This window comes from Oncorhynchus masou, chromosome 13, assembly GCF_036934945.1.
Source record: "Oncorhynchus masou masou isolate Uvic2021 chromosome 13, UVic_Omas_1.1, whole genome shotgun sequence".
Lineage (NCBI taxonomy): Eukaryota > Metazoa > Chordata > Actinopteri > Salmoniformes > Salmonidae > Oncorhynchus > Oncorhynchus masou.
The window spans coordinates 47,190,452-47,214,595 of NC_088224.1; the positions used below are offsets into that span (position 1 = coordinate 47,190,452).

Below are 24,144 nucleotides of genomic sequence, written 5' to 3' on the forward strand. Positions count from 1 at the left end.
AGTTTGGAGCAGACATTTTCTCTCTCTCTCCTATTGAAGAAGGTACAGTCCAGTTGAAATATTATCGATGTATATATTGTAAAATCAACCTGAGGATTGATTCTAAAAAATATTTGACATGTTTCTACAAACTTTACGGATACTATTTGGAATTTCGTCTGCCCCGGTCGTGACCATGCAGCCTGTGGATTTCTGAACATAACGCACCAACCAAATGGAGGTATTTTGGATATAAAAATAATCTTTATGGAACAAAAGGAACATTTATTGTGTAACTGGGAGTCTCGTAAGTGCAAACATCCGAAGATCATCAAAGGTAAGCAGATTCGTTTTATTGCTTTTCTGACTTTCGTGACCAATCTACTTGGTTGCTAGCTGTTTAATGTTTTGTCTGCTGAGAGAGATGTCCTTACATAAACGCTTGGTATACTTTCGCCGAAAAGCTTTTTTGAAATCTGACACGCCAGGTGGATTAACAACAAGCTAAGCTGTGTTTTGCTATATTGCACTTGTGATTTCATAAAAATGAAATATTTTTTGTAATTTAATTTGAATTTGGCGCTCTGCAATTCAGCGGATGTTGACACAAATGATCCCGCTAACGGGATGGGTGCATCAAGAAGTTAAGCTTTATTTTGATGTATTGCACAGTTTAATATTTATATTCATTTTAATTTGGCGCTCTGCAATTTCACCGGAAGATTCTGAAATGGGACGCTAGCGTCCCACTGATGCGCATGAAGTTTTAAGAGTCAGGTCGATGATCAAAGGTGTATTCACCAGGTACCAAACAAAGTATATGCGCCGAATGTCTGAATTTGTCCAATAACAAGTTCTCGTTTTTGTTACAACATGTTTTCGGTTGCAAAGTGTTACGGTGTGTGCTAATGAATACACCCCAGATCCCCCATCCTCTTGCATCTGTGAAAGCCAGTGTTTTGTCGTGACGTGTAAAAAAAAGGCCTGGCTGGGAGGAGAAGGAATAGCGTGTGGCGGACTGCAGACTGACTGTAGCGTGTTATAATTTGCTGGGGTTATTATTAGCATTCTGCTGCATCCTGCTGATCTTGTCTTTTTATTTTTTGTTGGGCTCCAGCTTTGAGACACTTCTGCATAGTAGGCCTCTCAAATACTACACCCAACCTGATCCTGCTCAGTCACCACCCACAACTTGGCACAGAATGTGTTCTCAATGACTCACCTGGGCGGCATTCATTAGGGCGTCAATTGGAAGATGTTTTGAAATTGAAAAACAAGAATGAGCGCATCATATTGGATGAGCTCAGGTTGCCCTTCCTTTTTTTTCATTTTGGTGCCTAATGAACAGGACCCTTGATACCATTATCATTTGTATTACCTTGCATCCGTTCAATCGTGTCCGTTGCATTTTGCTACGGTGTGCCCAAATGAACACAACCCTGTGATCTGATGAATCCCTCTGATGTTTCTTATTTTGTGTTTGTGTAGATCATCAGCAAGGCACAGAGTTTTGCACACAGGGAACATTCTAATAGGTAGCTCATTTACACATACGCCCACCATGGTATCCCAGGGACCCACATAGAATGCCAACAAGTGGGCCCTAGGGTGAGCTGCTACACACACACACTTTTTTTTTTAATTGCTCAAGTACACTTGTTGCTTGTTTGCTCACGTGTGCACACGCACACACACACACACACACCACTGCCCTGCTTTGTTCCACATTATAATCATATTTTATGGTTGTTGTAAAGTGGTCTTGTCTTTGCTGATCTGTTTCCAGAATATGGAAAGAATTTAAGGAGGATCCATTGTATTTATTTTTTATTAGCTAACATCAAGTTTTGTTTTTAATTGCCAGGGCCAAGAAACGAACACATGATTTCATTGACTCGTATTTTTCTGACAACTGGGTTGATTCAGCTATTCTGACAAGTAGTGTTGTTAATATACACACACACACACACACAATCCAGGCAGGGATTGTTTGGACACACATACTCATTCCAGGATTTTTCTTTCTTTACACTATTTTCTACATTGTATAAAAGTAGTGAAGACATCAAAAACTATGAAATAACACATGGAAGGAATCATGTAGTAACCAAAAAGTGTTGAACAAATCAAAATATATTTTAGATTATTCAAAGTAGCCACTCTTTGCCTTGATGACAGCGTTGCACACTCTTTGCATCCTCTCAAACAGCTTCATGAGGAATGCTTTTCACATATGGATGCTTTTCACACAGTCATCATTCCATATGTGTTATTTCATAGTTTTGATGTCGTCACTATGATTCTGTAATGTAGAAAATAATAAAAAAAAGAAGAAGATGAAACGCCCTTGAATGAGCAGGTGTGTCCAAACTTTTGACTGGTACTGTATATAGAAGATTATAAACTGGGTGGTTTGAACCCTGAATGCTGATTGGCTGACAGCCATGGTATATCAGACCGTATACCACGAGTATGACAAAACATTTATTCTTATTGCTAATAATAATTACGTTGGTAACCAGTTTATAATAGCAGTAAAGCACCTTGGGGGTTTGTGGTATATGGCTAATACACCACGGCCAAGGGCTGTTCTTAGGCACGACGCATTGCGTTGTGCCTAAGAACAGCCCTTAGCTGTGATATAGTGGCCATATGCCACACCTCCACTGGCCTTATTGCTAAATAAATAAATGAAAGGAACAATGCAGGAGGATTATCCAGTTAAACAAATCGCAGATGGAGACTGAGTGAGATAGAGGGAGAAGGAGCTTTGGCGAAAGAGAAATTATTTCGGTCATTCTCTCATAGCATCTCACTGAGCTGCAGCATCTCATTATTTCCTAAGCAAACCAGTTCATTAGGCAATGGAATGGGTTGTAATCTAGGAGAACAGACTACTGACTGACACACACTTAACATAGTTTTTGAATATTGAATTCATGTTAAACAGTACACACACTGCTTCAAACTTCAAACAATTTCTCTGTGTCTGTGTTGCAGGGATGTGCTGTGCTCAGGAGACTCTTCATTCAGGTAACTGCAAGACTCAGCAAAATGTAGATGGAGGTGATGTGCATGCCTGTGTCGGAAGGGCGGGGGCTGCTTAAGAGCTCAGCTGCATTCTGTGGCATTTTCTTTTTTGGTAGTCCAATTTGCATCAGTCTGACACACACACACACACACACACACACACACACACACACACACACACACACACACACACACACACACACACACACACACACACACACACACACACACACACACACACACACACACACACACACACACACACACACACATACACACACACACACACACACACACACATTCCCCCCTGAGAGAACAGGTCACTGCTGACTCACTACAGCAGAACACTGTCTCTCTCACCACCCTCCCCCTCTAGCCTACCTCTCTCAGCCAGCTCCTATGTATACCATCTTGTTTCTTATGTGTCCCACCGCTTCTCAGGTGAGGTCTCTTTCTCTCGTAACATGCCCGCCCAGAACTTTATTTATTTGTATTTCTCTCTCTCTCTCTCTATCCCCCTCTCCCCCTGTGTCTCCCCCTATCTCTTTCCCATCCTCTCTCTCTTTTTGTGTTTCTTAGAGGGCAGAGTGAATGACAGCACTGGTTAGTAAGAACTGCAGTGGATTTGTAGGAGTGACCATGACTGCCTTTTCATTAGTGACTTTGCAGGTTATTTTGTGTGTGTGTTCAGGTGAGCGGATTATGTAACCATCAGAAGGTGTGTGTGTACATGTACTGTACATGTGTGTACATGTACTTTTGTGCGTGCGTGCACATGTGTTGTATGTACGTGTGTGTCAGGGGGAAAATGTGTTGGGGCTGCATGAGTAATCAAAATCAGATCGAAATTGCGATATTGACTTGTGCAATATCCATTTCCCAAGAGGCTGCAATGTTCTCCTTTCTTTGACACTCCGTTAATACATCAAAAACTAGAGTACGGTACCTCCTCCAATGAGATGTGCTAGACTTTGTTCATTCACACTACATGCACAGAGGATGCTGACCAATCACAAGCAGGCTTTCTCACTCTGCATGACATGCACAGGGCGGATCAATAACAAGCATTCTTGCGCTGAGCTAGCAGTTAGAAGATGCTGGTGAGGAGAGAAAGGGCGGTTTAGGTTTAGAGGTTTAGTATGAGGTTTAGAAATTCTGTGGCTTTACCTCAGAGTTTGAAACAGTGCTAACAAGAACTTGGGTTTGATGCCAAAGAGAGGCACATCTTCTGTGGTATGGCAGTATTTCAGCTACAGGAAAACCAATGTCAACCAAAGGCAAGTGTTGTGCAAAAAGTGCCTCAGAGTTGTGGCTACAAAAACAGGCAACACCACAAATATTTTCAATCCTTTGAAGAATAACAATCCCCTACTTTGACGATTGCATGGTAAAAAAAAAGCACCCGACAGCAGCAAAGCCCCTCAGCCACAACCAGCCATCAAGTGTAACGCCCTACGAAAAAACATCCCGCAGACCAGTGGAGGCTGCCAAAGGGAGGACGGCTTGTAATAATGGCTGGAACGGTGCGAATGGAATGGCATTAAACACATGGAAACCATGTGTTTGATGTATTTGATACCATTCCACTTATTCCACTTCAGCCATTACCAAGAGCCATCCTCCCCAATTTGGATGCCATCAACCTCCTGTGCCGCAGACTCATAGAAATCACAGAGGCAATCACCTTTCACATAGCCAAACACATGGTTCCTATTTACAGTCGGTAAAGACGGCTTCAAGAAGAGGATTAGCCAACTGGACTGGAGATACAAATTCCATCTTGCACATATTTCTCCGAAGTTGCCCACCCCAACACTGGGTCGGCAAGACGGCACTGGAGAACAAGGCTGGCGTTTTGCATATTCCTAACCAATTGTGTTGATTTGTTTGTGTCTTTGCGTTGTTAGTAACTTATTTTTTAATTATTTTGTTCATAATATTGCTGCTACCGTCTCAAATGTCTGAAAATAACTTCTAGACTGCGATTACTCACCACGGACTGGCAGAATCCTTTATCCTTTATTTTCTTCCTTTAATGAGTCTGACGTGAATGATATACTTCTTTCCCGGGAACAGGCCCATATTCCTGACATTTGAGTGAAGGCGGAGAAAAAGGAGCCAGCAGGCGGGCTGCCTTCTGAGAATTCATAGGCGATCGAATAAATCCCCACTTCCTTCCATTCTGCTAGAAAATGTGCAATCTTTGGAAAAGAATTTGATGACCTATGCGGAAGATTAAACTACCAACGGGACATTCAAAACTGTAATATCATAGGCTTCACAGAGTCGTGGCTGAACGACGACGTTATCAACATACAGCTGGCTGGTTAAGCGCTGTATCGGCAGGATAGAACAGCGGCGTCTGGTAAGACAAGGGGCAGTGGACTATGTATTTTTGTAAATAACAGCTGTTGCACGATATCTAAGGAAGTCTCAAGGTTTTGATCACCTGAGGTAGAGTATCATGATAAGCTGTAGACTACATTATCTATCTAGAAAGTTTTCATCTGTATTTTTCGTAGTTGTCTACATACCACCATAAACTGATGCTGGCACTAAGACCGCACTCAATCAGCTGTATTCCACCATAAGCAAACAGGAAAATGGTTACCCAGAGGCGGCGCTCCTAGTAGCCGGGGACTTTAATGCAGGGAAACTTAAATCCGTCCAAATTTCTGTCAGCATGTTAAATGTGCAACCAGAGGGGAAAAAACTCTGAACCACCTTTACTCCACACACAGAGACGCATACAAAGCTTTCACTTGCCCTCCATTTGGCAAATCTGACCATAATTCTATCCTCCTGATTCCTATTTACAAGCAAAAATTAAAGCAGGAAGTACCAGTGACTCGATCAATAAAAAAGTGGTCAGATGAAGCAGATGCAAAGCTACAGGACTTTTTTGCTCGCACAGACTGGAATGTGTTCTGGGATTCCTCTGATGGCATTGAGGAGACTGGAATGTTGCAGCGATTACAAAACAACCAGCTTTGCACGAGATAAGGCCATCATTCGACGTTATCAGATCATCGGAAATAATTATCAGACAAGAACAGGTACAGTAATGATACTATGTTGTGCATGAAGTTGCTCACTGCAATGTTACATTGTTGCGGAGGAAGACTTGTTTTTACTGCTACTGTTTATTTAGAACGTTGTTTTTTTTAAACCTGCTGTTCAACATGTGTTATACAATGTTTTGTAACAAGCTTGTGTAATGAAGCTCTTCTGTAGCCTGTCAACTATGTGTCTATCTATCCCTGTTCTCTCCTCTCTGCACAGACCATACAAACGCTCCACACCGCGTGGCCGCGGCCACCCTAATCTGGTGGTCCCAGCGCGCACGACCCACGTGGAGTTCCAGGTCTCCGGTAGCCTCTGGAACTGCCGATCTGCGGCCAACAAGGCAGAGTTCATCTCAGCCTATGCCTCCCTCCAGTCCCTCGACTTCTTGGCACTGACGGAAACATGGATCACCACAGATAACACTGCTACTCCTACTGCTCTCTCTTCGTCCGCCCACGTGTTCTCACCCCGAGAGCTTCTGGTCAGCGGGGTGGTGGCACCGGGATCCTCATCTCTCCCAAGTGGTCATTCTCTCTTTCTCCCCTTACCCATCTGTCTATCGCCTCCTTTGAATTCCATGCTGTCACAGTTACCAGCCCTTTCAAGCTTAACATCCTTATCATTTATCGCCCTCCAGGTTCCTCGGAGAGTTCATCAATGAGCTTGATGCCTTGATAAGCTCCTTTCCTGAGGACGGCTCACCTCTCACAGTCCTGGGCGACTTTAACCTCCCCACGTCTACCTTTGACTCATTCCTCTCTGCCTCCTTCTTTCCACTCCTCTCCTCTTTTGACCTCACCCTCTCACCTTCCCCCCTACTCACAAGGCAGGCAATACGCCGACCTCATCTTTACTAGATGCTGTTCTTCCACTAACCTCATTGCAACTCCCCTCCAAGTCTCCGACCACTACCTTGTATCCTTTTCCCTCTCGCTCTCATCCAACACTTCCCACACTGCCCCTACTCGGATGGTATCGCGCCGTCCCAACCTTCGCTCTCTCTCCCCCGCTACTCTCTCCTCTTCCATCCTATCATCTCTTCCCTCTGCTCATACCTTCTCCAACCTGATTCTGCCTCCTCAACCCTCCTCTCTTCCCTTTCTGCATCCTTTGACTCTCTATGTCCCCTATCCTCCAGGCCGGCTCGGTCCTCCCCTCCCGCTCCGTGGCTCGACGACTCATTGCGAGCTCACAGAACAGAGCTCCGGGCAGCCGAGCGGAAATGGAGGAAAACTCGCCTCCCTGCGGACCTGGCATCCTTTCACTCCCTCCTCCCTACATTTTCCTCCTCTGTCTCTGCTGCTAAAGCCACTTTCTACCACTCTAAATTCCAAGCATCTGCCTCTAACCCTAGGAAGCTCTTTGCCACCTTCTCCTCCCTCCTGAATCCTCCTCCCCCCCCCCCCCCCTCTCTGCAGATGACTTCGTCAACCATTTTGAAAAGAAGGTTGACGACATCCGATCCTCGTTTGCTAAGTCAAACGACACCGCTGGTTCTGCTCACACTGCCCTACCCTGTGCTCTGACCTCTTTCTCCCCTCTCTCTAAAGATGAAATCTCGCTTCTTGTGACGGCCGGCCGCCCAACAACCTGCCCGCTTGACCCTATCCCCTCCTCTCTTCTCCAGACCATTTCCGGAGACCTTCTCCCTTACCTCACCTCGCTCATCAACTCATCCCTGACCGCTGGCTACGTCCCTTCCGTCTTCAAGAGAGCGAGAGTTGCACCCCTTCTGAAAAAACCTACACTCGATCCCTCCGATGTCAACAACTACAGACCAGTATCCCTTCTTTCTTTTCTCTCCAAAACTCTTGAACGTGCCGTCCTTGGCCAGCTCTCCCGCTATCTCTCTCAGAATGACCTTCTTGATCCAAATCAGTCAGGTTTCCAGACTAGTCATTCAACTGAGACTGCTCTTCTCTGTATCACGGAGGCGCTCCGCACTGCTAAAGCTAACTCTCTCTCCTCTGCTCTCATCCTTCTAGACCTATCGGCTGCCTTCGATACTGTGAACCATCAGATCCTCCTCTCCACCCTCTCCGAGTTGGGCATCTCCGGCGCGGCCCACGCTTGGATTGCGTCCTACCTGACAGGTCGCTCCTACCAGGTGGCGTGGCGAGAATCTGTCTCCTCACCACGCGCTCTCACCACTGGTGTCCCCAGGGCTCTGTTCTAGGCCCTCTCCTATTCTCGCTATACACCAAGTCACTTGGCTCTGTCATAACCTCACATGGTCTCTCCTATCATTGCTATGCAGACGACACACAATTAATCTTCTCCTTTCCCCCTTCTGATGACCAGGTGGCGAATCGCATCTCTGCATGTCTGGCAGACATATCAGTGTGGATGACGGATCACCACCTCAAGCTGAACCTCGGCAAGACGGAGCTGCTCTTCCTCCCGGGGAAGGACTGCCCGTTCCATGATCTCGCCATCACGGTTGACAACTCCATTGTGTCCTCCTCCCAGAGCGCTAAGAACCTTGGCGTGATCCTGGACAACACCCTGTCATTCTCAACCAACATCATGGCGGTGGCCCGATCCTGTAGGTTCATGCTCTACAACATCCGCAGAGTACGACCCTGCCTCACACAGGAAGCGGCGCAGGTCCTAATCCAGGCACTTGTCATCTCCCGTCTGGATTACTGCAACTCGCTGTTGGCTGGGCTCCCTGCCTGTGCCATTAAACTGCTACAACTCATCCAGAACGCCGCAGCCCGTCTGGTGTTCAACCTTCCCAAGTTCTCTCACGTCACCCCGCTCCTCCGCTCTCTCCACTGGCTTCCAGTTGAAGCTCGCATCCGCTACAAGACCATGGTGCTTGCCTACGGAGCTGTGAGGGGAACGGCACCGCAGTACCTCCAGGCTCTGATCAGGCCCTACACCCAAACAAGGGCACTGCGTTCATCCACCTCTGGCCTGCTCGCCTCCCTACCACTGAGGAAGTACAGTTCCCGCTCAGCCCAGTCAAAACTGTTCGCTGCTCTGGCCCCCCAATGGTGGAACAAACTCCCTCACGACGCCAGGACAGCGGAGTCAATCACCACCTTCCGGAGACACCTGAAACCCCACCTCTTCAAGGAATACCTAGGATAGGATAAGTAATCCTTCTCACCCCCCCTTAAATGATTTAGATGCACTATTGTAAAGTGGCTGTTCCACTGGATGTCAGAAGGTGAATTCACCAATTTGTAAGTCGCTCTGGATAAGAGCGTCTGCTAAATGACTTAAATGTAAATGTAAATGAGTACACCGCATCAGTCATTGGCTTCATCAATGAGTGCATCGATGACGTTGTCCCCACAGTGACCATACGTACATACCCCAACCAGAAGCCATGGATTACAGGTAACATCCACACTGAGCTAAAGGCTTGAGCTGCCACTTTCAAGGAGCGGGAAGCTTATAAGAAATTCCGCCATGCCCTCCAACAAACCATCAAACAGACAAAGCGTCAATACAGGACCAAGATCAAATCATACTACACTGGCTCTGATGCTCGTCAGATGTGGCAGGGCTTGCAAACCGTTACAGACTACAAGGGTAAGCACAGCCGAGAGCTGCCCAGTGACACTAGCCTACCAGGTGAGCTAAACTACTTCTATGCTCGCTTTGAGGCAAATAACACTGCAACATGCATGAGGGCACAAGCTGTTCAGGAAGACTGTGTGATCACAACATTCACAAGGCCGCAGGGCCAGACGGATTACCAGGACGTGTACTGCCAGCACAGGCTAACCAACTTGCAAGTGTCTTCACTGATATTCTCAACATCTCTTTGTCCAAGTCTGTAAGACCAACATTTTTTAAGCAGACCACCATAGTCCCTGTGCCCAAGAACACTAAAATAACATGCCTAAATGACTGCAGACCCGTAGCACTCACGCCTGTAGCCATGAAGTGCTTTGAAAGGCTGGTCATGGCTCACATCAACACCATTATCCCAGAAACCCTAGACCCACTCCAATTTTCATACTGACCTAACAGATCCACAGAGAATGCAATCTCTAATGCACTCCACACTGCCCTTTCCCACCAGGACAAAAGGAACACCTATGTGAGATTGTCATTAATTGACTACAGCTCAGCGTTCAACACCATAGTGCCCTCAAAGCTCATCAATAAGCTAAGGACCCTGGGACTAAACACCTCCCTCTGCAACTGGATCCTGGACTTTCTGACGGGCCGCCCAGAGGTGGTAAGAGAAGGTAACAACACATCTGCCACGCTGATACTCAACACAGGGGCCCCTCAGGGTGCGTGCTCAGTCCCCTCCTGTACTCCCTCTTCACTCATGACTGCACGGCCAGGCACGACTCCTACACCATCATTTAAGTTTGCCAATGACACAACAGTGGTAGGCCTGATCACCGACAACAATGAGAGAGCCTATCGGGAGGAGGTCAGAGACCTGGCGGGGTGGTGCCAGGATAACAACCTCTCCCTCAACGTGATCAAGACAAAGGAGATGATTGTGAACTACAGGAAAAAGAGGACTGAGCACATCCCCATTCTCATCGACAGGGCTGTAGTGAAGCAGGTTGAGAGCTTCAAGTTCCTTGGTGTTCACATCATCAACAAACTAACATGACTCAGCACACCAAGACAGTTGTGAAGAGAGCATGACAAAACCTACTCCCCCTCAGGAAACTGAAAACATTTGGCATGGGTCCTCAGATCCTCAAAAGGTTCTACAGCTGCACCGTCGAGCATTCTGACTGGTTGCATCACTGCCTGGTATGGCAACTGCTCAGCCTCCGACTGCAAGGAACTACAGAGGGTAGTGTGTATAGCCCAGTACATCACTGGGCCCAAACTTCCTGCCATCCAGGACCTCTATACCAGGTGGTGTCAGAGGAAGGCCCTAAAAATGTTCAGCCTCCAGCCACACTAGTCACCCTAGTTCTCTCTGCTACCACACGGCAAGCGGTACCAGAATGCCAAGTCTATGTCCAAGAGGCTTCTAAAAAGCTTTTACCCCCAAGCCTTAAGACTCATCTAATCAAATGGCCACCCAGACTATTTGCAATCCCCCCCTTTGCACCGCTGCGACTCTGGTATCATCTATGCATAGCCACTTTAATAACTCTACCTACAAGGTACATATTGCCTCGACTGGCCAGTGCCCCCGCGCATTGACTCTGTACCGGTACCGCCCCCTGTATATAGTCTAATCAAATTTGATTTGATAACGAAATTAAGGGAGAAGTTGAAACATCGTGTTGAATGACTGGACCAGACAATGTTTTGGACACAGGCTGCACCTTGCAATCGTCAGGCTACGTGTTGCCTGTTTTTAAGGCCTGATTGGGCCAACTTCTACATAATTACACAATCATAAGCTTCCTATTCCATCTGCGTCCTATGCCTGCCTGAAAAAATAATTAACCTAGGTTATTTAAGAACTCATAATTGTAAAATAGGAAATAGGAATTCATGTTATTAATTCATTAATAAGTGCTGCGCTTATAGCACACTATATTTTGATGATCATGTTCAAAATGTTTGTTTGTTAATACGAAGGTGTAATGTAGCCTGTAACATTGTTGGAAAATATTTGTTTCTTTTGATTTGTATTCTGTTAGCTAGCTACAGAATGTGTTCATTCATATGAGCTATTTTAGAATTGATGTCCCTGGTAGTTGTTTTAACCATGTCTGATGGAATTACCATATTTTTTACCCTAGTGTTAAAAAATTCATGATCTAAATTTCAATATCTGGCCAAAAAATGCTATGAGATATTTGGTCCAAATCGTGCAGCCCTAGAGTGTGTGTGGAAATGGTTCTTTGAGCAAGATGCACTCAAATTTTAAAGGCATGTGAGAGTCTGTGTGTTCTGCATGCCATGTTCTCAGCAGTGAATAATTAATTCATCACATAGTAAGACCTATGAGACCAAACCCTATCTCTCCCTCCCTCCATTTCTACCTCACTCCTTCTACTATCGTTTTCAAACTCACATCTCACTCCCTCTGGTAATCGCTCTTTTACACTTACACTGCGCAAGACTGAGATTTCTCTCCATGTTTGGTCTTCGTAAGCTCAGATCTCTGGTCTCTTTTCCTCTCTCTGTTCTGTCCATCTCTTCTGTCGTTTACGCTTTATTCTTCCCTCTCCCCACTCACAAACACCAGGTGAGAGGAGCTCTTCTCGGGGCCAAGCCCCCCCCCCCTCTCTGCACACTCTCTGGCGGATGTGTTGGCTCTGAGATGTGCTGTTCAGTGAAAGGTCATCCCTCTCCCCTCCTCCCCCAGCGATCCACACTCCACACATGGTGCAGAGCGGCAGCTCTATTGCTAAGGAGAAAAAAGTGCCTCTGTTGTTTCTGTGTAACTGAGTGTGTTGTTTCTTCCTCACACCGACTGATTACAATCCCTCTACCTGTTATGGCACATTCACCACCAGCCTTTTTCTCATCTTCACTCTCTCTCTCCCCTCTAGCTGGGGTTCTGGAACTAATTTGTCCTGACAACTGGAACCCTAAGCTTCCACCATGCTGCGCCTTACCCATCGCCACTTCCTACCTCATACACTACACACACACACACACACACAGTCGTCCCCTCTGCATGTGTGTGTGTGCTCCACAGAGAGCAAGTTATGTAACGAGCGGCTCTGAAGTTGTCTCCTACTCTCCACTGTACTAGGTGTTAGAGTGAACTACGCTGTGTGGGAGAGGGTGCATATGTTTGTGTAGTGCAAGGATGGGGAATGTTTGTCAGTGTACACTTGATTGCTCACTCATTTGGCTACATGTGTGCGTCTGTCTTTACATGTCTACTTGTATACATGTCTACTTGTATATTCTCCCTGTCCACTCTGTTCTCTCGCTCTCTTGTTCTTTGTTCCTTTCTTTCACTGTTCTCTTTCTCTCACACACAAATGCACTCATGCATATTCACATTCTTTTTTCTCCCTCTCCATGCCTCACTACCCCCCCCCCCTCTCTGTTTCTCTTGAGGCATAAATCACAGAGAATGAGCCCCTGAATGAGCAAGTGATTGTATTACTGCTGTGTGGGTGGCGCATCACATGTAGCCTAACGGTTCATAACAGATCATTTTCTCTTGTTTGTATTCACGTTCGCCCAAAGTTCCCTTGTTTCTGCTGATTTGAGAATTAGATTGTTGTACTGTTTGTGTGTGTGTGTGATCCTCGTGAAATTATGAACAGTGCTTCAGCTACATGTTTAGGCGGTGTGTAACGGCGTTCTTCGTTTGTCGAAAGAGAGTCGGACCGAAATGCAGCGTGTTGGTTACTCATGTTTTTAATATAACAAATGACGATACATGAAAATAACAAAAACAACAAACGGAACGTGAAAAACCTATACAGCCTGTCTGGTGAACACTAACACAGAGACAGGAACAATCACCCACGAAATACAAAGTGAAAACCAGGCTACCTAAATACGGTTCCCAATCAGAGACAACGAGAATCACCTGACTCTGATTGAGAACCGCCTCAGGCAGCCAAACCTATGCAACACACACCCCTAATCAGCCACAATCCCATTAACTAAAAAACCCCACTAAGAAATACAACAAACAATAAACCCATGTCACACCCTGGCCTGACCAACTAATTAACTAAAACACAAAATACTAAGACCAAGGCGTGACAGAACCCCCCTAAGGTGCGGACTCCCGAACGCACCTCAAAACCATAGGGAGGGTCCGGGTGGGCGTCTGTCCATGGTGGCGGTTCCGGCTCGGGACGTGGACCCCACTCCATAAATGTCATAGTTCCTCCCCTTCGCGTCCTGGGATGATCCACCCTCGCCGCCGACCATGGCCGAATAGTCCTCACCCAGAACCCCACTGAACTGAGGAGCAGCTCGTGACTGAGGGGCAGCTCGGGACTGAGGCAGCTCGGACTGAGGGGCAGCTCGGGACTGAGGGGCAGCTCGGGACTGAGGGGCAGCTCGGGACTGAGGGGCAGCCCAGTACTGAGAGGAAGCCCAGTACTGAGATGAAGCCCAGCACTGAGATGAAGCCCAGCCAGGCAGTTGAATCCGGCAGATCCTGGCTGACTGGCGGATCTGGAAGAGTCTGGTTGACTAGCAGATCTGGAAGAGTCTGGTTGACTGGCAGATCTGGAGTCTAGCTGAATGGCAGATCTGGAAGAGTCTGGCTGAATGGCAGATCTGGAAGAGTCTGGCTGAATGGCAGATCTGGAAGAGTCTGGCTGAATGGCAGATCTGGAAGAGTCTGGCTGACTGGCAGATCTGGAAGAGTCTGGCTGACTGTCAGATCTGGAAGTGTCTGGCTGACTGGCAGATCGGGAAGAATCTGGCTGACTGGCAGATCTGGAAGAGTCTGGCTGAATGGCAGATCTGGAAGAGTCTGGCTGACTGGCAGATCTGGAAGAGTCTGGCTGTCTGGCAGATCTGGAAGAGTCTGGCTGACTGGCTGATCTGGAAGAGTCTGGCTGACTGGCAGATCTGGAAGAGTCTGGCTGACTGGCAGATCTGGAAGAGTCTGGCTGTCTGGCAGATCTGGAAGAGTCTGGCTGTCTGGCAGATCTGGAAGAGTCTGGCTGACTGGCAAGATCTGGAAGAGTCTGGCTGACTGGCAGATCTGGAAGGGTCTGGCGGACTGGCAGATCTGGAAGAGTCTGGCTGACTGGCAGATCCTGGCAGACTGACAGCTCTGGCTGCTTCATGCTGACTGACGGCTCTGGCTGCTCCATGCTGACTGGCGGCTCTGGCTGCTCCATGCGGATTGACAGCTCTGGCGGCTTCTTGCAGACTGACAGCTCTGACTGTTCCATGCAGACTGGCAACTCCATGCAGACTGGCAACTCCATGCAGACTGGCAACTCCATGCAGACTGGCAGCTCCTTGCAGACTGGCAGCTCCTTGCAGACTGGCAGCTCCTTGCAGACTGGCAGCTCCTTGCAGACTGGCAGCTCTAGCTGCTCCATGTAGACTGGCAGCTCCTTGCAGACTGACAGCTCTAGCTGCTCCATGCAGACTGGCAGCTCCTTGCAGACTGGAAGCTCGAGCTGCACCATGCAGACTGGCAGCTCTAGCTGCTCCATGCAGACTGGCAGCTCCTTGCAGACTGACAGCTCTAGCTGCTCCATGCAGACTGGCAGCTCCTTGCAGACTGGCAGCTCTAGCTGCACCATGCAGACTGGCAGCTCTGGCTGCTCCATGCAGACTGGCAGCTCCTTGCAGACTGGCAGCTCTAGCTGCTCTATGCAGACTAGCAGCTCAGGCTGCTCCGAACAGGCAGGAGGCTCCGGCAGCGCTGGAGAGGAGAAAGGCTCCGACAGGGCAGGAGAGGCGAGGCGCACTGTAGGCCTGATGCGTGGTGCTGGCACTGGTGGTATTGGGCCGAGGACACGTACAGGAAGCCTAGTGCGGGGAGCTGCTACCGGAGGGCTGGGGTGTGGAGGTGGTACTGGATAGACCGGACCGTGCAGGCGCACTGGAGCTCTTGAGCACCGAGCCTGCCCAACCTTACCTGGTTGAATACTCTCGGTTGCCCTGCCAGTGCTGCGAGGTGGAATAGCCCGCACTGGGCTATGTAAGCGAACCGGAGACACCGAGCGCAAGGCTGGTGCCATGTAAGCCGGCCCAAGGAGACGCACTGGGGACCAGATGCGTAGAGCCGGCTTCATGGCATTTGGCTCGACGCTCAATCTAGCCCGGCCGATACGCGGAGCTGAAATATACCGCACCGGGCTATGCACCCGCACTGGGGACACCGTGCGCACCACTGCATAACACGGTGCCTGCCCGGTCTCTCTAGCCCCCCGGTAAGCACAGGGAGTTTGCGCAGGTCTCCTACCTGGCGTAGCCATACTCCCTGATAGCCCCTTCCCAATAAATTGTTTGGGCTGATTCCCGGGCTTCCATCCACGTCGCCGTGCTGCCTCCTCATACCAGTCGCCTCTCCGCTTTATCCGCTTCTAGTTCCTCCTTGGGGTGGCGATATTCACCAGGCTGAGCCCAGGGTCCTTTTCCGTCCAGTTCCTCCTCCCATGTCCAATTCTCCAAATGGTGTAGCCTCTCCCACTGAAGCTGCTTCTGTTGCCTCTCGTGTAGCTCCTGCCTGTTAACACGCTGCTCGGTCCGTGTGTGGTGGGTGATTCTGTAACAGCGTTCTTCGTTTGTCGAAAGAGAGTCGGACCGAAATGCAGCGTGTTGTTTACTCATGTTTTTAATATAACAAATGACGATACATGAAAATAACAAAAACAACAAACGGAACGTGAAAAACCTATACAGCCTCTCTGGTGAACACTAACACAGAGACAGGAACAATCACCCACGAAATACAAAGTGAAAACCAGGCTACCTAAATACGGTTCCCAATCAGAGACAACGAGAATCACCTGACTCTGATTGAGAACCGCCTCAGGCAGCCAAACCTATGCAACACACACCCCTAATCAGCCACAATCCCAATAACTAAAAAACCCCACTAAGAAATACAACAAACAATAAACCCATGTCACACCCTGGCCTGACCAACTAATTAACTAAAACACAAAATACTAAGACCAAGGCGTGACACGGTGACTCGTAATAAAAATCGAGAATCCCTCTCCTCCAGTCCCCTCTCCCTGGGGGTAGCCCTACAGGGAGCTAGAGGATCCATGTTACACTGGAGCCATTGTGAGAAGGGGGAAATATGTGCCTGCAACACAGCAAATGGAAGAGGACTTGTGTGGCAGCGTGCCGTGACTCCAGCATTCGACATGCTTTGATTTTTGTACTGTTCTGAATGGCCGGTGATATGATCACAAATACACACTGCATTACCTCAATGGAAATAACTAGTTAGCAGCAAGATGCGTGTGTGTGGTAATGCAGGGAGTCTGATTGATATGTGATTCCCAGAGAAAGACAAACACACACACATTCCCAATAATTGAGATTCAGCCTTCAAAACTGCACTCATCTGATAAATTCTCTAGGTGTGTAGAGGGGTAGAAAATGCTGCTCCAACCACAACCATGGTTGCATCTCAAATGGCACCCTATTCCCTACATTGTGCACTACTTTTGACCAGAACATTGTGGGATAGTGCACTATATAGGGAATAGAGTGCCATTTGGGAGTCACACCATTACTATAGTCTATATCCAATAGTGCTATTACCCTTCAGCCTTTAGGACAGTTTCAAATACACTGATATTGGTGAGTTTAGATATTAGGAGTACGCATCAACACATTTGCTCCGCATGTGTACTGAGTATAAAGGCATACACTATTTTGAAGCATCAATGAGAGGTGCGTCTAAATGAGAGCACGTCACATGAGTCTGTGACCGCACGTTATTTTTTTTACCTTTATTTATCCAGGCAAGTCAGTTAAGAACAACTTCTTATTTTCAATAACGGCCTTGGAACAGTGGGTTAACTGCCTGTTCAGGGGCAAAACGACAGATTTGTATCTTGTCGGCTCAGGGGTTTGAACTTGCAACCTTCCGGTTCCTAGTCCAACCCTCTAACCACTATAGGCTACCCTGCCGCCCCATTGAAGGCGAGTGTCAAAGTGTTAGCGGGTGCACTATCTATGGTCTTCACATACATGCCAAACTCCATCATGCTTATGTTAATGTTTCATGGTTTTCACAAGTAGCTTTTGCTTGTGCTTTTGAATTATTGTATACGTTGTATTGTCTGATCCACTGAGTCCATTGAGTGTTATATCGTTTAGATTTTTATGAGCCTATGTGTGTCAGGTGATGTTTGACAAATAAGTGTAGAGTTGGAGGTGGTGTGTGTGTGTGTGTGTGTGTGTGTGTGTGTGTGTGTGTGTGTGTGTGTGTGTGTGTGTGTGTGTGTGTGTGTGTGTGTGTGTGTGTGTGTGTGTGTGTGTGTGTGTGTGTGTGTGTGTGTGTGTGTGTGTGGTTAGAGTTGTGTGTGTGCGGTGTCATCTTGGTTAGCATTTTACTGTACTGTTTGCACCAACTATATCCTGTGCATGTGACAAATAGACTATTATTTGATCTGTGTAACAGCTACCCCTAATCATGAATGTGTCGGTTGCTTCTTTGTGATCTCTCCACCACAGCAATCAGCTGAAGAAGGGCGATAAGAACGGGAAGGGCCTGAGTAATTTCTCCATGAAGGCATGTGCGAAGGTGCAGAAGAAAGGCAACACTTCCTACAACGAGGTCGCCGACGATCTGGTGGCTGAGTTCACCCACTCCAACACCGTCATGACCACAGACTCGGTGAGTCCGTAAATAATATGATAGTTGAGTAGACGCTTTCATCCAAAACCCCTTACGGTTGACAGTGACACAGTCAGTATATGCGGCCAATGCAGGAATCAAACCAACAACCCTGGGTAGTGTTCATTAGGCACCAAACAGAAGAAAACGTAATGAAACAGGGAGGGACTACCTGGAGAAAACGGTGCTTGTCTTTCAGTTATATTTTCCATTGCATGCCCTAATGAACACAACCCTGGTGTTGCCAGCACCGTGGTCCTCTAACCCATTGTGCCAGTAGAATGATAAAGTATTGTAGGGGGTTGTTGAGAGGATCTCGCCAGGTGGCCAGATTTCTGACTATACTTTTGCCAATGCCTCTAATGTCCCCTTTCATGTATAAATAAAGAACAAACCGATCTGGCCAATCTGGCTACTCAACACGTGGTTCTTTTTATTCTTCTTGTTTATTTGCAATGTACATTTTTCTTCTTGTTTGTGAGAAAATTGTTGTACTCAGGACACCATTGGGAATGCGACCCTGGTCTCATTGGGCTACACTGAATAAATAAAAGTTCATACAAAATAAAATATGTCCAATTTGACATTAGAGCAAAACAGCGATGCATTTTTTCTGCAGCTAAATGTTAGATACGTTTGTTTTTCAATTCATAAGCTGTTCAAGATAAGCAATTAACGAATGACAGATTTGAAGTCATAGAGGATTTGAAATGTTGATTATGTTGCAAACTGTTCCCTTGCATCCCAAAGCATTGTGTTGGAGGAGTCCGACTGAAAGTTTGGCTGTTTTAATTGTGGGGAGGGGGCCAATCTCTGAATACTTTCCGGTATTAATAATGACATGGCCCCATAAAATAGCTTGGCCCCAGCCCTAATCTGCTTACTTCCTGTGGAATGTTAAAAAGTATCATTAATTAAAAACAGATTAACCATGAAGGCTAGCAGTCAGTGCACCTCTGGAGGGGTAGTGGGTAGTCCTGGCCAGGGACACACACCATGGAGCAGCTACTAATGAGGTGACCCTTGACCCCCCCCAGACAAGCCTAGAATCATAACCTCTTCTCTGCTATTCTCTGTTTCGCTGCTCGCTCTTAATGTTTTGTCTCTTTTCTTTACTCACTTCTCTTTTATTTTATCTTTCCTCACTCTTCTCTCTCTCTCCCCCTCCCTCCCCAGCAAGTGTATGACCAGAAGAACATCCGTAGGCGCGTGTATGTATGATCCGCTGGATTGGCCTGCCCACCAACTCAGCCCAGGAGTGTCAAAACTTGGAGGTGATCTTACACACATACACACACATTTTAAACCAGCAGAGTTCTCTCTGGGAGCTGAAAGTGAGCCTTGACAGCTACTCCATGACATCTGTCACTGTCACCTCAGGAAAAGAGGGACAGGTGGACAGAGAGAAAGAGGTGAGGGGAGCACAGACAAAGGAAATGGGAAGAAAAACAAAAGACCCTTTCAGTTCTTATCTGTATCATGTGTCAACTTCCTGCAGAATATAGATCTGTCACGATAAACCCACAAACACACACAGTGACCCATTTTGGTGGAGGACTAGGCACAAGGGAGTGGGGAGATGGAGAATAGAGTACTCCTACGGCTGGCCTTTTTTGACAGCAGAGGACTTTCGCAATCCATCACTACTGGTCTGACAATACAAATAGTAATTGTCTTGTTTTAGTCTGGTCAGTTACTTAAAGAACAACACTAACTGTCTAATTGGTGGGATATGGGTAGGGTTCTGTTGGAGCACAGCATTGAGGTGGAGTGGAGGTTGGATGGAGGAGGGGCACAGACAGTACACTGACCAGCACCACCGCTGATCATCTACATCTAGTCAATAACTTCCAGACCCTGTCATGAACTTGGCCACCCATTGGAGGCTTCAAGAAACACTCCAAAATAGCTCCATATGCTGATCTAGCTACTTTTGTATGTTTCTTTTGAAATTGCTTGTTTGTTTTGCTTTACCAGCACTGATATTCTTTATGTGATATATTACTATTAGACAGTTGTTATACCAGTCCTTTCTAAAATGCTTATTAAGCTGTTTCTCTAATCAGGTGGATAAACAGAAACGCCTGAAGAGGATCAGGCAGAAGAGAACTCAACTGGATGAACTCATACTGCGGGTATAGGGCAGTCCCTTGTGTGTGTGAGTGTGTGAGGGAGAGAGGGGAAAGTCAGATGCCTTGGTTGTGAGTGATGAGCTAGGAAGCTGTCCATCTATAAATCCATTGAAAAAAAACAGCTTATCGTTAGCATCTCAATAGCATATGAAAGGGAAATGTTGTATGACCCCTTGAAGTTCCCAAGGGGGCCAAAGGGTGTGGATGTGGGTGTGGTCAGAGTTCTCTTGATTGATTACTTCTCCCTGTGAAAAAGACTTGGCGATGACCGAAATGTATTCGCAGTCTGTTTCTTGAAATGTACCGCACCACGGATAGTTGTTATTCATTGCATCTCCGATTAATGGTGTGTTGTGGCTACATTTTGCTCTGCCCTAATGAAGGTTACTCACTCTAAAGCTAGTTTTAAGCTTCAGTCTAAGCTCCTATTCCTCTGAGGTTTTCCCTCAGAATCGATTTAGCCATGCTATACTAGGACTCGTGGCCCCATGCCCATGTATGATGTAGTTCCACTCATGAACCATCAACCTTCAGAGATTGAAAATGTGTATGTGAGCATAAATGTATTTAAAACTGTGTGGATAGGTGTGTTCGAAAGTTTGCACTTTAGGACCAATGGAAGATTGATGGAACACCGTAGGCAGGCGAACTAAATCAAATGCACCTAAAATGGTTCTAAACATTGCTCGTCTCTCCTCTAACAGAAAATCTCTTTAAAGAACCTAGTGCAGAGAAACAAAGCCAGTGAGGCTTCCTCCCTGGCCCTTCCCCCTTCCAGCTCTGTCATCCAGCTCCCCTTCATCATCCTCAACACAGACGTACGCACCGTCATCGACTGCTCCACCTCCAGCGACAAGTACGTGTCACCGCAATGTCTTCACCCTCATGCCTATTGCAAAGACGACTCCAGATCACTTATTACTGAATCGCTTATCCAAATAAGTAGTATAACACAGTAGTATAACACACATGTTACTTGCGCCTTTATCATAAATATGCCAACACTTCTCCTACAGTGCTAAGAGTAAATTCAGTTAGGATCACAAGGTTTTACCATGATTAAAATATATGCGATTTATACGGATGGCTACCACAGTAATCCCCCGACTCTCTGTAGGTAGCCAGGACAAACATACACTGCTAAAAAAAATCAAGGGAACATTAAAATAACACATCCTAGATCTGAATGAATGAAATATTCTTATTAAATACTTTTTTCTTTACATAGTTGAATGTGCTGACAACAAAATCACACAAAAATGATCAATGGAAATCATTTATCAACCCATGGAGGTCTGGATTTGGAGTCACACTCAAAATTAAAGTGGAAAACCACATTACAGGCTGATATGTCCTTAATTAAAACAAGTCAAAATGAGGTTCAGTAGTGTGTGTGGCCTCCACGTGCCTTTATGACCTCCCTACAAAGCCTGTGCATGCTCCTGATGAGGTGGCGGATGGTCTCCTGAGGGATCTCCTCCCAGACCTGGACTAAAGCATCCACCAACTCCTGGACAGTCTGTGGTGCAACATGGCGTTGGTGGATGGAGCGAGACATGATGTCCCAGATGTGCTCTATTGGATTCAGGTCTGGGTAACGGGCGGGCCAGTCCATAGCATCAATGCCTTCCTCTTGCAGGAACTGCTGACACACTCCAGCCACATGAGATCTAGCATTGTCTTGCATTAAGAGGAACCCAGGGCCAACTGCACCAGCATATGGTCTCACAAGGGGTCTGAGGATCTCATCTCGGTACCTAATGGCAGTCAACCTACCTCTGGCGAGCACATGGAAGGCTGTGCGGCCCCCCAAAGAAATGCCACCCCACACCATAACTGACCCACCGCCAAACCGGTCATGCTGGAGGATGTTGCAGGCAGCAGAATATTCTCCATGGTGTCTCCAGACTCTGTGAAGAGCACAGGGCGCCAGTGGCAAATTTGCCAATCTTGGTGTTCTCTGGCAAATGCCAAACGTCCTGCACGGTGTTGGGCTGTAAGCACAACCCCCACCTGTGGACGTCGGGCCCTCATACCACCCTCATGGAGTCTGTTTCTTTTTTGTTGTTGTGAATATTACCCCCTTTTCTCCCCAATTTCGTGGTATCCAATTGTTTTAGTAGCTACTATCTTGTTTCATCGCTACAACTCCCGTACGGTCTCGGGAGAGACGAAGGTTGAAAGTCAATGCGTTCTCCGATACACAACCCAACCAAGCTGCACTGCTTCTTAACACAGTGCCATTCCAACCCGGAAGCCAACTGCACCAATGTGTCGGAGGAAACACAGCGCACCTGGCAACCTTGGTTAGTGTGCACTATGCCCGGCCCGCCACAGGAGTTGCTGGTGCGCGATGAGATAAGGATTTCCCTACCGCCCAAACTCTCCCTAACCCGGACAACGCTGGGGCAATTGTGCGTCGCCCCACGGACCTCCCGGTCGCGGCCTTTTATGACAGAGCCTTGGCACGAACCCAGAGTCTCTGGTGGCGCAGCTGGTGCTGCAGTACAGCGCCCTTAACCACTGCACCACCCGGGAGGCCATGGAGTCTGTTTCTGACCGTTTGAGCAGACATATGCACATTTGTGGCCTGCTGGAGGTCATTTTGCAGGACTCTGGCATTGCTCCTCCTGCTCCTCCTTGCACAAAGGCGGAGGTAGCGGTCCTGTTGCTGGGTTGTTGCCCTCCTACGGCCTCCTCCACGTCTCCTGATGTACTGTCCTGTTTCCTGGTAGCGCCTCCATGCTCTGGACACTACGCTGAGAGACACAGCAAACCTTCTTGCCACAGCTCGCATTGATGTACTATCCTGGATGAGCTGCACTACCTGAGCCACTTGTGTGGGTTGTAGACTCCGTCTCATGCTACCACTAGAGTGAAAGCACCGGCAGCATTCAAAAGTGACCAAAACATCAGCCAGGAAGGATAGGAACTGAGAAGTGGTCTGTGGTCACCACCTGCAGAACCACTCCTTTATTGTGGGTGTCTTGCTAATTGCCTATAATTTCCACCTGTTGTCTATTCCATTTGCACAACAGCATGTGAAATGTATTGTCAATCAGTGTTGCTTCCTAAGTGGACAGTTTGATTTCACAGAAGTGTGATTGACTTGGAGTTACATTATGTTGTTTAAGTGTTCCCTTTATTTTTTTGAGCAGTGTATATTTTCACAATTTCACTAATATCATCAAAATCAATAAGTCATAGCACGTTTTTGTTCTCATTCAGTAGTTTATACCTGATAAAGTATAATCCTGTTGAAAAATAATATTAAAAGTACCATTTATATTCTTAAAACATAGTTTGAAAATTGCTGCTTCCTGTTGTAATAGCTTTTGATTCATGGCCAAGTGTCAAAACACTGGTTTTAGATGTCCAAATAAATAATCAACATGCTAAAATAAGTCGTTATATTTTGAAGACCAATACATAAGTTACTCCCTACACACACGTGTCACACTTGTTCACACTACTTGTATTTTACTAAATGAGTAACTTATAAGGTGACCGCTTTACCAAGCGGTACTCGACTGGAATTGATTAGCTTCACACTCAACTCGAGAAACTGTTAAGCATGAAAAACCCAGCAGCATTGCAGTTCTTGACTCAAACCGGTGCGCCTGGCACCTACAACCATACCCCGTTCAAAGGGACTTAATTATTTTGTTTGGCCCATTCACCCTCTGTATGGCACGCATACACAATCCATGTCTCAATTGTTTCCTCCTGTTTCCTGTTTCG

The 24,144-nt window shown here is 46.9% G+C and overlaps 1 pseudogene; it reads left to right on the forward strand.

The window, feature by feature from the left end:
• LOC135552451 (transcription factor Dp-1-like) lies at window positions 1–23,449 on the forward strand (annotated as a pseudogene).
• The last annotated feature ends 695 nt before the right edge of the window (window positions 23,450–24,144 follow it).